An 11,085-nucleotide genomic window follows, 5' to 3' on the forward strand; every position below is an offset into this window, starting at 1 on the left:
TGTTGGAGATAGTGAGACTGACACAGAATAGAGCAGGTTTTAGGGCTGTTGTACATAGGGTCACTATGAGTTGCAGGTGACTCGACGGCACATAACAAGTTTCTATTAGAGAAGAAAGGCATTAGAAATTGGGAGACCCACTTTTCCACCCAGGAGGCTATGGCAAGTCTATAAGCAAGAATCTTGCACTAAGATAGTTGAAGAAGGAGAATAAAAGGGGTAGATTACAGTACTATTTTCCAAAGTATTTCCAAAACCTTTGGAAAGGTTTCTTTGGTAAAAAAAAATAATAGTAATAACTTGAGCTCCTGTGGTCACATAACTTTTTGAAATAACACCTTTGTCATCTGTATATTAGATCCCCAGGTTGAATGCGCTTAAGACTATTAAAGCCAATAAAAAGTAAGTACCTATGTAAAGAGATCTCTGTGTACTTAACTTGTCCAGCTCAGTTGAAAAGGTATGTGTGTGCTAAAAAGTTGAGGACAACGATAAAGCCATTGAATTTGTCTGCTAAGAAGTTATTGTTAACTTTTGTTTGAGTGCTTGGACACAGTCTAGACTAGAATGGTTTGAGAAGCTGAGTGGGAAGTGAGGAAATGAAGTTAGCAAGTGTGAATCACTCTTTGAAATATAGTTGGAGACTGCAGACATAAAGGGATCTTGAAAGAAAAGGAGATAAGGCAGAAATTGGAAAAGAAGTGGGGTCAACAAAGGCTTTTCTCTTTTTTTATAATATGAGAAAGACAGTCATGTTTCAAATTTCTTGGAAAGGAACTAGCAGATAGAGTTTAAAGATATAATAGAAGGGATAAACTATTTTTTAAGGAGAAGGAACTTCCTTTATTGCTGTATGGTAGGAACTGACTCATAGCTGAGCCTCCAGTGTGTTTTCTGATGCTGTCAATTGTATACCAGGAAGGCTGTCCATCCTTCTCCTAAGGAGCAGCGGCATGTCTTTGGATTTGCAGTGCAACTCCCTACCACTAGTCAAACACAACAGAAGCAATTTGCCTTAGAAAGTATAAGGTTTTGATTTTCACAGGAGGGGGACATGAAAGTAAATGTTGACTTTTGGATGGATATGGTGACTGCCAGTTGAGTGTCATTCCTATCTTATCACTTGTTTTGGTTCCTCCTCCCCCCCCCCCGAAAGATAGTAAATAAGGTTAGCCACTGAAAGTTAATCTTGTGAAGAAAACCGTATACTCAGAGGCCAATTGGCAATGGAATGAGAAAAGACTGGGTATTAAAATGGAAGCAACATATTTCATGGAATTTGAGTATGAATCCAGGGAGCTAATCACTCCTTATTTGTCTCAAGATGGGGAAAAACATTGAGAAGAAATTGAAGTGAGAGTGAAAAGAAGAATATGGATATATAAGAAGGGAATTCTTAACTCCAAGAGTTGATCAGTATTCGAATGGCTTATCAGAAGACCTGTAACCTACCATGATCTAAACAGAAATTGAGACTGTCATATCCAATGGTCATATAAGCCTTCAAATTCTGTCATGCATCTCAGTGGTTCTCAAACCTGGACACAGGTTAGAACCACATGGAAAATGCAATCATAATATACGAATGCCCCATAGCAGAGATTATCATTCCATTGTTCTAATATTATGACCTACTCCAAATTGTGGTCCACAGACTGGCAGTAACACCAGTATAAGCATCCACAGAATCTTGTTATAAATGCAGTCAGTCTCAGATTCTGCCCAAAGCTAGTACATATGATTCTGCATTGTCAAAAGATCCTTGGTTACTTTGTGTGCATATCAAGGCTGAGAACATTGGGCTAGAGCTTGGTCTAGAACGAAGCCCAAACATCAGTATTCTTTTTAGCTTCCTCATAAAATTCTAATGTGCACCCAGAGTTGAGCACCACTGCTGGATAGAGAAAGGTTGTTGTTGTGTATCATCGAGTAGGAAGTGACCCATTGCTGACCCTCCAGCGGGTTTTCAGAGGCAATTAATTGCACAGAATGAGTCCCCATCCTTCTCCTACAGAGCAGCTCATGGATTCGAACCATGTTCCTTTAGGATTGCAACAGTTTCTAAAATCATATTAAGCTCATGTGATCATTATTAAATTTACCTCAAGATTATGCAAACACAAGAGTGAAAATCAGTGAAGACCAAATAAGGTCTGTAGCTGAGTCAATAAAATTATACAAATATGAGGTTCCTGGTCTTGATCATTAACTACAGTTATGTAAAACATTATCATTGAGGGAAGATGATTAAGGATATATGGACATTCTGTATTAAATTTGCAAGGCCTTGTGAGTCTTAAGTTATTTCAAAATTAAAAGGAAAAAAAGTCATTTTCAGCTAATAGAGATCCTGCCTAAGATGAAGAACATCTATTCTTCATCATCATCTAAGAAATAAACAGGTTTTGTTCTCCACTCTTTACCCTGTGTCTCCATGTTTCACTCTGCACATCTGCACATCCAGTCAATTAAATAGGTATGTTACATAAGAATTTTTTAGTATGTCCTGGACTGGTCTCTTGGCTGGAGCACTAGACTGCACCACCACGGCAGGGGGGTGGGGTGTGGTCCTGCCTTCTCTGACTGAAGGTACCCAGCCCTGTCCCCTGGACCCCCGAAAGACCTTATTTAGCTGCAGGGAGACTCCTGCCCACTGTCTGGAAGCTTGCTGGGCCTTTTCCTGGAATTCATGGCCCTGCAGCCTGGAAATCTGGCCCCCACCACCCGGAGTTCTGCCCCACTGCCCAGAAGTCTCTCCCTGATGCCCAGAAGTCCTACCCATGCCACTGGGAGATCCTGGATCCACTATCTAGAGACCTTGGAGCTACAGCCTGGATGTCACAACACCAATGTGTGGAGGACGGCCTGCTGCCACCCCTCTGAACTGCACCAGAGACATCAGTTTCACAGGTGAACCCATTTCATCTCTTCTCTCCTCTCAAAGCATGAGCTTCGTTTAGCCTGAACAGAGCACCTTGGACTGACCTAGCTGCAGCAATTGTCTGACAGAGAAGGCTGCTAATTCACAGGCCTTTCATCTCCTGAACTGAAGCAAATCTTCCCTTTAGTCAAAAGTTCATAGAGATACTCAGGCAGGGTAGCTGCTCCACCATCCTCCTGAGAGTGACATCAGACCAAGAGTCTGCTATCACCTCAAGCATGAAAAACTGTACCACAGAAATGTCACATAAGAAGCAGGCTACCTCACACCCTACAAAAGAAAAAAAAAGATATCACCAAACAAAAGTGACATAGTATCAATGGATTTCCTGAAGCCAGAAAGTCTGATGGAATTTTCTGACACAGAATTTAAAAGAAGAATGATTTAATATTTTCAATGGGTGAAAGAAAACTTTCAGAATTATAGGATACTGCAAGCAAAAACCAAGAGGAGCAAGCAAAAACCAAGAGGAGCTTAAAAAAAAAATCCAAAACAATGTAGATGAAACAAACGAAGCATAAGAGGCTCTGGGAAAACAAGAAACCACAATCCAAAATATAAGGACCAATGTTTCAGATGCTGTCAACGTGTTGGAGGGACACATGAACAGAGTTGAAGAGATGGAACACAGAACCAGTGAAATAGAAGATAGAATTGTCATACTGATCTGCTGGAACAAAAAGCTTGTATTCAGTTACCTTTCCCATATTCCTCCCATCAAGTTTTACAAGTATGCCTGTCCTTCAGACTCTATCCAAACAATACTTTAGGCATAGAAGGTTCCTGCTGTCCATATCCCTGGATCAGCAGGGCAGCAGACATAGCAAGGCCAAGTCTCCTCAGTCAGCACTCAGTGCTTGCAAAGTCAGGACTCTGTGAAAACTATTCAGTGTGCATGGGTGAGGCCATCAGTCTTGTTAGCATGAAATAACTGATGGCTGTGAACAGTGCAGGTGTTCTTCTCCGGGATGACCTGGCAAACCCACACCAGTCTTTCCTCACCTAATGAGTTGAGGTTTTCCTACTGATTTGAGCATGACTCATAGTGACCCTATAAACAAAAGGCCTGAAGCCCCTCTACAACTATTGACATTTATCAAAGTTCATAGAGTTTCCACAGGCATGTGTGACCTATTTAGCTCTCTCTTATAACATTGTATATAAAGTACCTTCAAAATGCTTCTACGCCAGAAGGACTTGCTTTCTAGCACTTCAGTTTCCCCTTGAAGGGCATTTTGGCCCTTTTCTAACTTAAAAAGAGAAAGTACAAATTCCATGGTTATCCACCATCATAATAATGCAAGTTGTTTGTTGTTAGTTGCCACTGAGTTGATTTGAACTCATGGCAACAACATGTATGCAGAATAACACTGGGCTCCACAGGGTGTTCAAGGCTGTGACCTTTCAGAAAGTGGGTCCTGTGGTCAAAGATACCTCTGACTTGGTTTTCATTAATACCTTTTCAGTTAGTAGTAGAGTGCTCTTAACCATTTGCACCCTCTAGGGGCTTCACTTAGACCTCCGCACCTCATAACACATAATAAACACATAACCAAATCTAACAATTATTCCAAATGGTTTATAAGAGATAAAGATATTAACATGTTGCCACACACTTTCATGCTTAGAAACACATTTTTTTCTGACTGTATTACAGTCATCTGCGGCAACGTGTTAAGGTACCATTTACTGAGATACTACTGTGCTCAAATTCTTCTATTATTTTTTCTGTTTTCTACTAATTATGTGATTTACCAGTCTAATGGATGAACACCTCAGTCCATTCATTTCTTAAATGAACTAAAACATACTTTAAGATCTGTGGACATACTGGTTTGTATTGGCTCTGATAAAGATACTTCAGCATGGAAAGGGAACAAGAATAGGTATAAATGGAAATTTAAAAATAGGTTTAAATGGCTCCAACATGGCTCCGTGGCTGTGCAGCATCTCTGCGGTGGTGCGGCGGCTGCTCAGGTGCCCTGAAGCCCGCGTTGGGGATGCTGCGGGAGCAGCAGCTACACGCTTTTATTCCAAGGACAATGAAGGCAGCTGGTTCCGCTCCCTGTTTGTGCACAAGGTGGATCCCGGGAAGGATGCCCACTCCACCTTGCTGTCCAAGAAGGAGACCAGCAACCTGTACAAGATTCAGTTTCACAACATGAAACCCAAGTGTCTCGATGCCTACAACAGCCTGATAGAAGTCGTGCTACCCAAGTTGCACCTGGATAAAGACTACCCTTGCTCAGTCGTGGGCAACTAGAACACGTGGTATGGAGAGCAGGACCAGGCAGTGCATCTATGGCGGTTCTCCAGCGGCTACCCAGCCCTTATGGATTGCATTAACAAGCTCAAAACCAACAAGGAATACCTGGAGTTCGGGAAAGAACAGAGCCAGATGCTGCAATCCCAGAGGAACCAAATGCTCCTTGAGTTCTGCTTCTGGAATGAACCACAGCCCTGAGCAAGCCCCAGCGTCTATGAGCTGAGGACGTACAAGCTCAAGCCAGGAACCATGATTGAGTGGGGGAACAACTGGGCCCAAGCCATTAAGTATCGGCAAGAGAAGCAGTGGGTGGCTTCTCGCAGATAGGAGAGCTCTACGTTGTGCACCATCTCTGGGCCTATAAAGACCTACAGTCTCGGGAAGAGCCTCAAAATGCTTCGTGGAGAAAGCGGGGCTGGGATGAGAATGTCTACTACACAGTGCCCTTGGTTCGACATATGGAATCTCGGATCATGATTCCCTTGAAGATCTCACCTCTCCAGTGATCCTGCCTCCACCTCTTCCTTCTCTCTGATGGCAGCCAGGGACACAGGAGCCACCAGCTCTGCTCCCATCATTTTTCCCCCCTCAGATCTGAAGTGGTCTGAGGGAGAGGAGGGCGGTGCTCAACAAAGGCAAGGGGTTATTTAAGGGTGGTAGGGTCCCAGAATTTTCAGTTCTATTTGGACCCTTCCCACCATCCATGCCCCTACTTCCCCTCCTGCTGGAAACATTTTCTAATTTCACTGACAAAAGACATGCAATCTTTTACATCTTCCCATATCTTCAAAGATTCCTCAGCTCAAGCCCCCCAGCTCCACTTTCTCTTGAGTTACACAAAAGGTAGTATGTGGTTAGAAGTGCAGTGGCAAGATGGCAAGGTGGTTGGGGCTGGGCCAGGTCTTCTGGAGCTCCTTGGCCTCCACTGGGCCATTTATTTACTGGACCATCTGAGCCAAGTCCCTTCTGACTGGAACTTCCAGAGACTAATATCCACAGATAAGGACGTCAAGACATTCTGCGGGTGGGTTGGGGAGGGAGCAACTGGGAAACATTTAGGGGCAAGAGACAGATCAGAGATCCTTGAAAATATATGTGGGTTTGATTTGCAGAATTTAGAATCTAGACTTAGGATAATAAGATAGAAGAGGTGAAAGAACACTTGGGGATGGGTTCCAATACCAGACAGAAAGAGAGAAAATGATATTTCTTTCTGTTTCTTCCTAAGTGAAGCTTAAGGACATGGCTTGAAGAATGTGCAGCCAGAGTGCTCCTTGGAGGCAAAGATGATAAAGCTTTGTCTCACATACTTTGGGCATGTTACTAGGAGAGGCTATTCCTTGGAAAGAAACATCATGCTTGCAAAGGTAAAGGGATAGTGAAGGAGAGGAAGACTCTGAACCAGGTGGATTGGCAGAGTGGCTATGGCAATGGGTTTGAGTGTGTCAAAGACTGTTAGGATTGTGCAGGATAGGACAGGGTTTAGGTCTGTTTACAGGGTCTCTACGAGTCATACTCAGCTCAGTGGCACCTAACAATAACAAGTAATACTTTGGAGCATGCTATCAGGAAAGACCAGTGACTGAAGAAGGACATCATGCTTGGAAAAGGCTATAGTATCACCTAAAAGAAAGGAAGACCCTCAACCAGATGCATTTACAGTGACTGCAGCAGTGTGCTTAAGCACTGCAAGATCAGACAGGGATTCCTTCTGTTGTGCCTGGGGTGAGTTGGGGATAAGTTGACAGCACCTAATGATAAAAAGTAATGGGGCTGAGAACTCAAATGCATCATTTTACTCTTTCTGTGCAGTAACAGTCTCTTCCACCTTTTTCCCCTACAGCAAACAGAGGGACAAAGCTACGTGCATTCTTTCTCCACATTCCATTAGCCTGGTCCTAATTCTACTGGGTCACCTGCTTTGTGGAGTAGGGTCAGTAACTCTGGAGGCCTCCTCCATGAACCACATACCTCTTGAACCCCTTGATAGCTTGATTCTGCCTACCAGAAAAACTGCTAGAGTTGTTGATGGAACCAATTAAATATTTACTGTGGAAAAAAATAGGTTTAAAATGCAAAAATATCTTTATTCCTTATTCCAATGTCCTATTCTCTCTAGAACTGCATATATTAATATCTGCCTGTGGAGTCCCCAGATACCTGAGCTGGAAAATCACTGCTGTGGGTTTATTGTTTTGGTTTGTTTTAAATTTCCAAAGCATGTTTAACTTTTACATAAACGTACATATATTCATTTTAACAATCAACTAGTCCCACGTGTTCTGATTTGTCTTATTTGCATTTTTTAAGTGGGGGTTCTTTTTGCTTTTTTCCTCTCCTCCTCTTGCCTCTTTAAGTTATCTAGTACTTTCTTTGTTTTTACTCATTTCTACATAATGAACTTGATTTTAGGATATACAAGGGGACAGTATTTAATGCATGCTAGTGGTGCCAAGGAGATTAAAGTTAAGAGAGCATGCTGCCTCATCTAGAATGTTCTTCTTTGAGTCCTATTTGCCTACGCTGTTCTGGAAGCTGTAATATTAACACAAAACAAGGCTCAGTTCTTTCTCTCAAAACTGACAGAAGACATCTTCATAACATGGCAAGTGATGACACAAATGTGTACATATGCCCAAGACCAAGAGGGCCTCACAAGCATCTGAAAGGCAGGCTTCCTAGAAGGTGTGGTAGCCAAGCTGAACATGTCATTCCTTGGAAGACCAAAGTCCAAGGATGGAGGGCTAAGAGTTGTTCTTTAGCTGCTCACTCTAGAGCCCTTTTTAGCAGCATCCTCATTTTGTTTTAATTAGTACAAATTCTCAGTCTCTTCTCTCTTAAAATAGAAGACAATGCTATAAAATTTACCCTGAAGACCTTTCCTTCCTCACTTTAACTAAGTGACTATTACAACAACAGTGTACCATCGAGTCAGAGCCCACTCATAGCTGACCCTCAGCTGGTTTTCAGAGGTAGCTAATTGCATAGGAAGAGATTGCCCATCCTTCTCCTGGAGAGCAGCTGGTGGCCTCAAACCACATGCCTTTGGGATTAGAACACTGCTTCTAGGCTACAAGTTCACCAAAAATGAAAAGCTGTATTTCACAAAGAATATGATCCTTGCATTATGAGAAAGGCAGATACTACTATCAGACAGTCAGGAATAATGCCTTATTTACAGGCATTAAATCATTATGTGCCTCATGAAGGAGCTCTGCGGGATCAGTGGTTATGTACTCGTCTGGTCACCAAAAGCTTGGTAGTTCAAATCCACCAGCTGCTCTGTGAGGAAAAGATATGACATCTTGTTTCATTAAACCCATTTTGTTAGGAAATCATGCGAGACCATTTTACCCCATCCAGTATGGTCACTGTGACTCAGAATCAACTCAATCTTGGTTGAATTTCATGAAGAGGCTGAGAAGCCACAGCAAAGGGAAGAAATCAAGAAGTTAAGGAGCTGAACAGGTTTCAAAGGGCAGTGCAAGAAGATAAAGCCAAGTATTATAATGAAATGTGCAAAGAGCTGGAGTTGGAAAATCAAAAGAGCCCAACTTGCTCAGAATTTCTCAAGCCATGAGTTGCAATACTTAAAGATGCAATTGGCAGAGTATTGAATGATCCATGAAGTATTAAAAGAAGATGGAAGGAGTACACAGAGTCACTGTACCAAAAAGAATTGGCTGATACAAAAGAATGTCATAAAACAACATATGACCAAGAGGCAATGGTATGAAGTAGAACATTCAAGCTGCTCTGAAGGAACTAGCAAAAAACAAGGACCCAGGAATTGATGGATTACCAATTGGCATATTTCAACAAATAGATGCAGCCCAGGATGTGCTCACCAGGATGTGCCAAGAAATATGGAGAACAACCACATAGCCAACTGACTGGAAGAGATCTATATTTATTCCCATTCCAAAAAATGGTGACCGAACAGAGTTTGGAAATTATCAAACAAACAATATCACTGATATCACATGCAAGCTGAAGATCATCTAAAAAAAACAACTTGAACAGTACACTGACAGAGAACTACCAGAAATACAAGCTGTGTTTAGAAGAGGTCAGGGCAATAGGGATAGCATTACAAATGCCAGATATATCTTAGCTGAAAGCAGAGTACGAGAGGAATATCTATCTGTGTTTCATTGACCATGCCAAGGCATAGGACTGTGTAGATGACAGCAAATTATGGCTAACCTTGAGAAGAACTGAAATCTCAGAACACTTGATTATACCCATGCAAAACCTATGCTTGGACCAGAAGGCAGTTGTCAGAACAGAACAAGGATACACTGCATGGTTCAAAATCATGCAAGGAGTGCATCAGGAATGCATCCTGTCTCCATACCTTTTCAATCTGTATGTGAGAGGCTGGACTTCATGAGGAGGACTGTTTCATCAAGATTGGAGGAAGACTTGTCAACAACCTGTTTTATGCTGATGACACATTATTACTTCCTGAAATTGAGGAGACCCTGAAGCATTTGGTATTTGATATTGAAGCTCAATATCAAGGACCTCTCCAGACTGATGAAGAGCAACAATGTCAATCTAGAGACTAAGGTGTGCCTGATCCAGGCCAATTACTTGTTACGCATCAGAAGCCAAATGATGACATAAGAAGAATTGATGCCTTTGAATTGTGGTATTGAACATACCAGGGGTTGCTAAGAGAACTAACCTAGAGAAGGTGAAGCCAAGCGGCTCCTTGGAGGTGAGAATTGTGAAGTTCCATCTCACATACTTTGGATATGTTATCAGGAGGGACCTGTCCTTGGAGAAGGACAGCATGCTCAGAAGGGTGGAGGGTCAGTGCAGGAGAGAAAGACCCTGGATGAGATGGATTGACACAGTAACAGACGCAATGAGAGTAGGTGTATCAAAGACAGTAACTCTGGCTCAAGATAGAGCAGAGTTCAGAGCTTTTGTGAATAGGGTCGCTTTGAGTCACGGTTGACTCAACAGCACATAACAACAACAGCAACTGACAAAAAGGACAAGCTATACATTTTGATTGCGATGTGGAGAGGGTCCAGCAATTATTGAGCACTTGTGAATGCTGCTCTGTCAGGCACTTAATTTATATCATCTCTCATTCAGGACTCAGCAACACTATAAAATAGCAATCCCATTTCTGGTGATAAGGAAACTGAAGAAAAGGATATAGGCTCACATTTATCAGTTAGAGATCTACATAGATATGAACACTTGTCTAATGACTCCAGCAGCTGGCTCTTTCTGCCATGCCACTCTGGCTCCAGAGTTATTTATTATGTGCTGTTGAGTCGCCTTTGCCTCATAGTGACCCTATGTACAACATCCCTAAACCCTGCTCTATCCTGTGCCAATCTCACTATCTCCAACACACCTACCCCCATTATCCTCAGTCACTGAATTAATCCATCTCATTGAGGGTCTTCCTCTCCTGTGCTGTCCCTCCACCCTCCCAAGCACAGCGTCCCTCTCCAAAGACTGGTCCATCCTTGCAACATGTCCAAGGTATGGCAGATGGAGCTTCAGAATCCTTGCCTCCAAGGAGTAGCCTGGTTCAACCCTCTCCAGGATGAACCTTTTTGTTTTCTTACCAGTCCATGGTATATTCAATACTCTTCTCCAACAGCACAGCTCAAAGGCATCAATTCTCTTTTGTCCAGTTCTCTGACGCATAGCAAGTGACTGGAAGGACCATGGCCTGTACCAGGCACACCTAAGTCTCCAGATTGACATCACTGCTCTTCAGTACTTTGGAGAGGCCTCTAACAGCAGACTTTCCCCATCCCAAGACGTCTTTTGATTTCCTAGCTGCTGATGCCAAGAGTTTTGATTGTGGAGCCAAGCAAACAGAAGCTGTTAACAATCTCAATCTCTT

At 42.5% G+C, this 11,085-nt stretch overlaps 1 protein-coding gene and 1 pseudogene across 1 annotated transcript in view; both read left to right on the forward strand.

The window, feature by feature from the left end:
* Positions 1–11,085, forward strand: part of PTCHD1 (patched domain containing 1) — a 91,520-nt gene that overhangs the window by 37,180 nt on the left and 43,255 nt on the right. The gene's annotated exons all lie outside the window — the stretch shown is intronic.
* Positions 4,869–5,713, forward strand: LOC102849448 (annotated as a pseudogene).

This window comes from Elephantulus edwardii, unplaced genomic scaffold (genome assembly GCF_000299155.1).
Source record: "Elephantulus edwardii isolate Elephantulus edwardi_28Jun2011 unplaced genomic scaffold, EleEdw1.0 scaffold00040, whole genome shotgun sequence".
Lineage (NCBI taxonomy): Eukaryota > Metazoa > Chordata > Mammalia > Macroscelidea > Macroscelididae > Elephantulus > Elephantulus edwardii.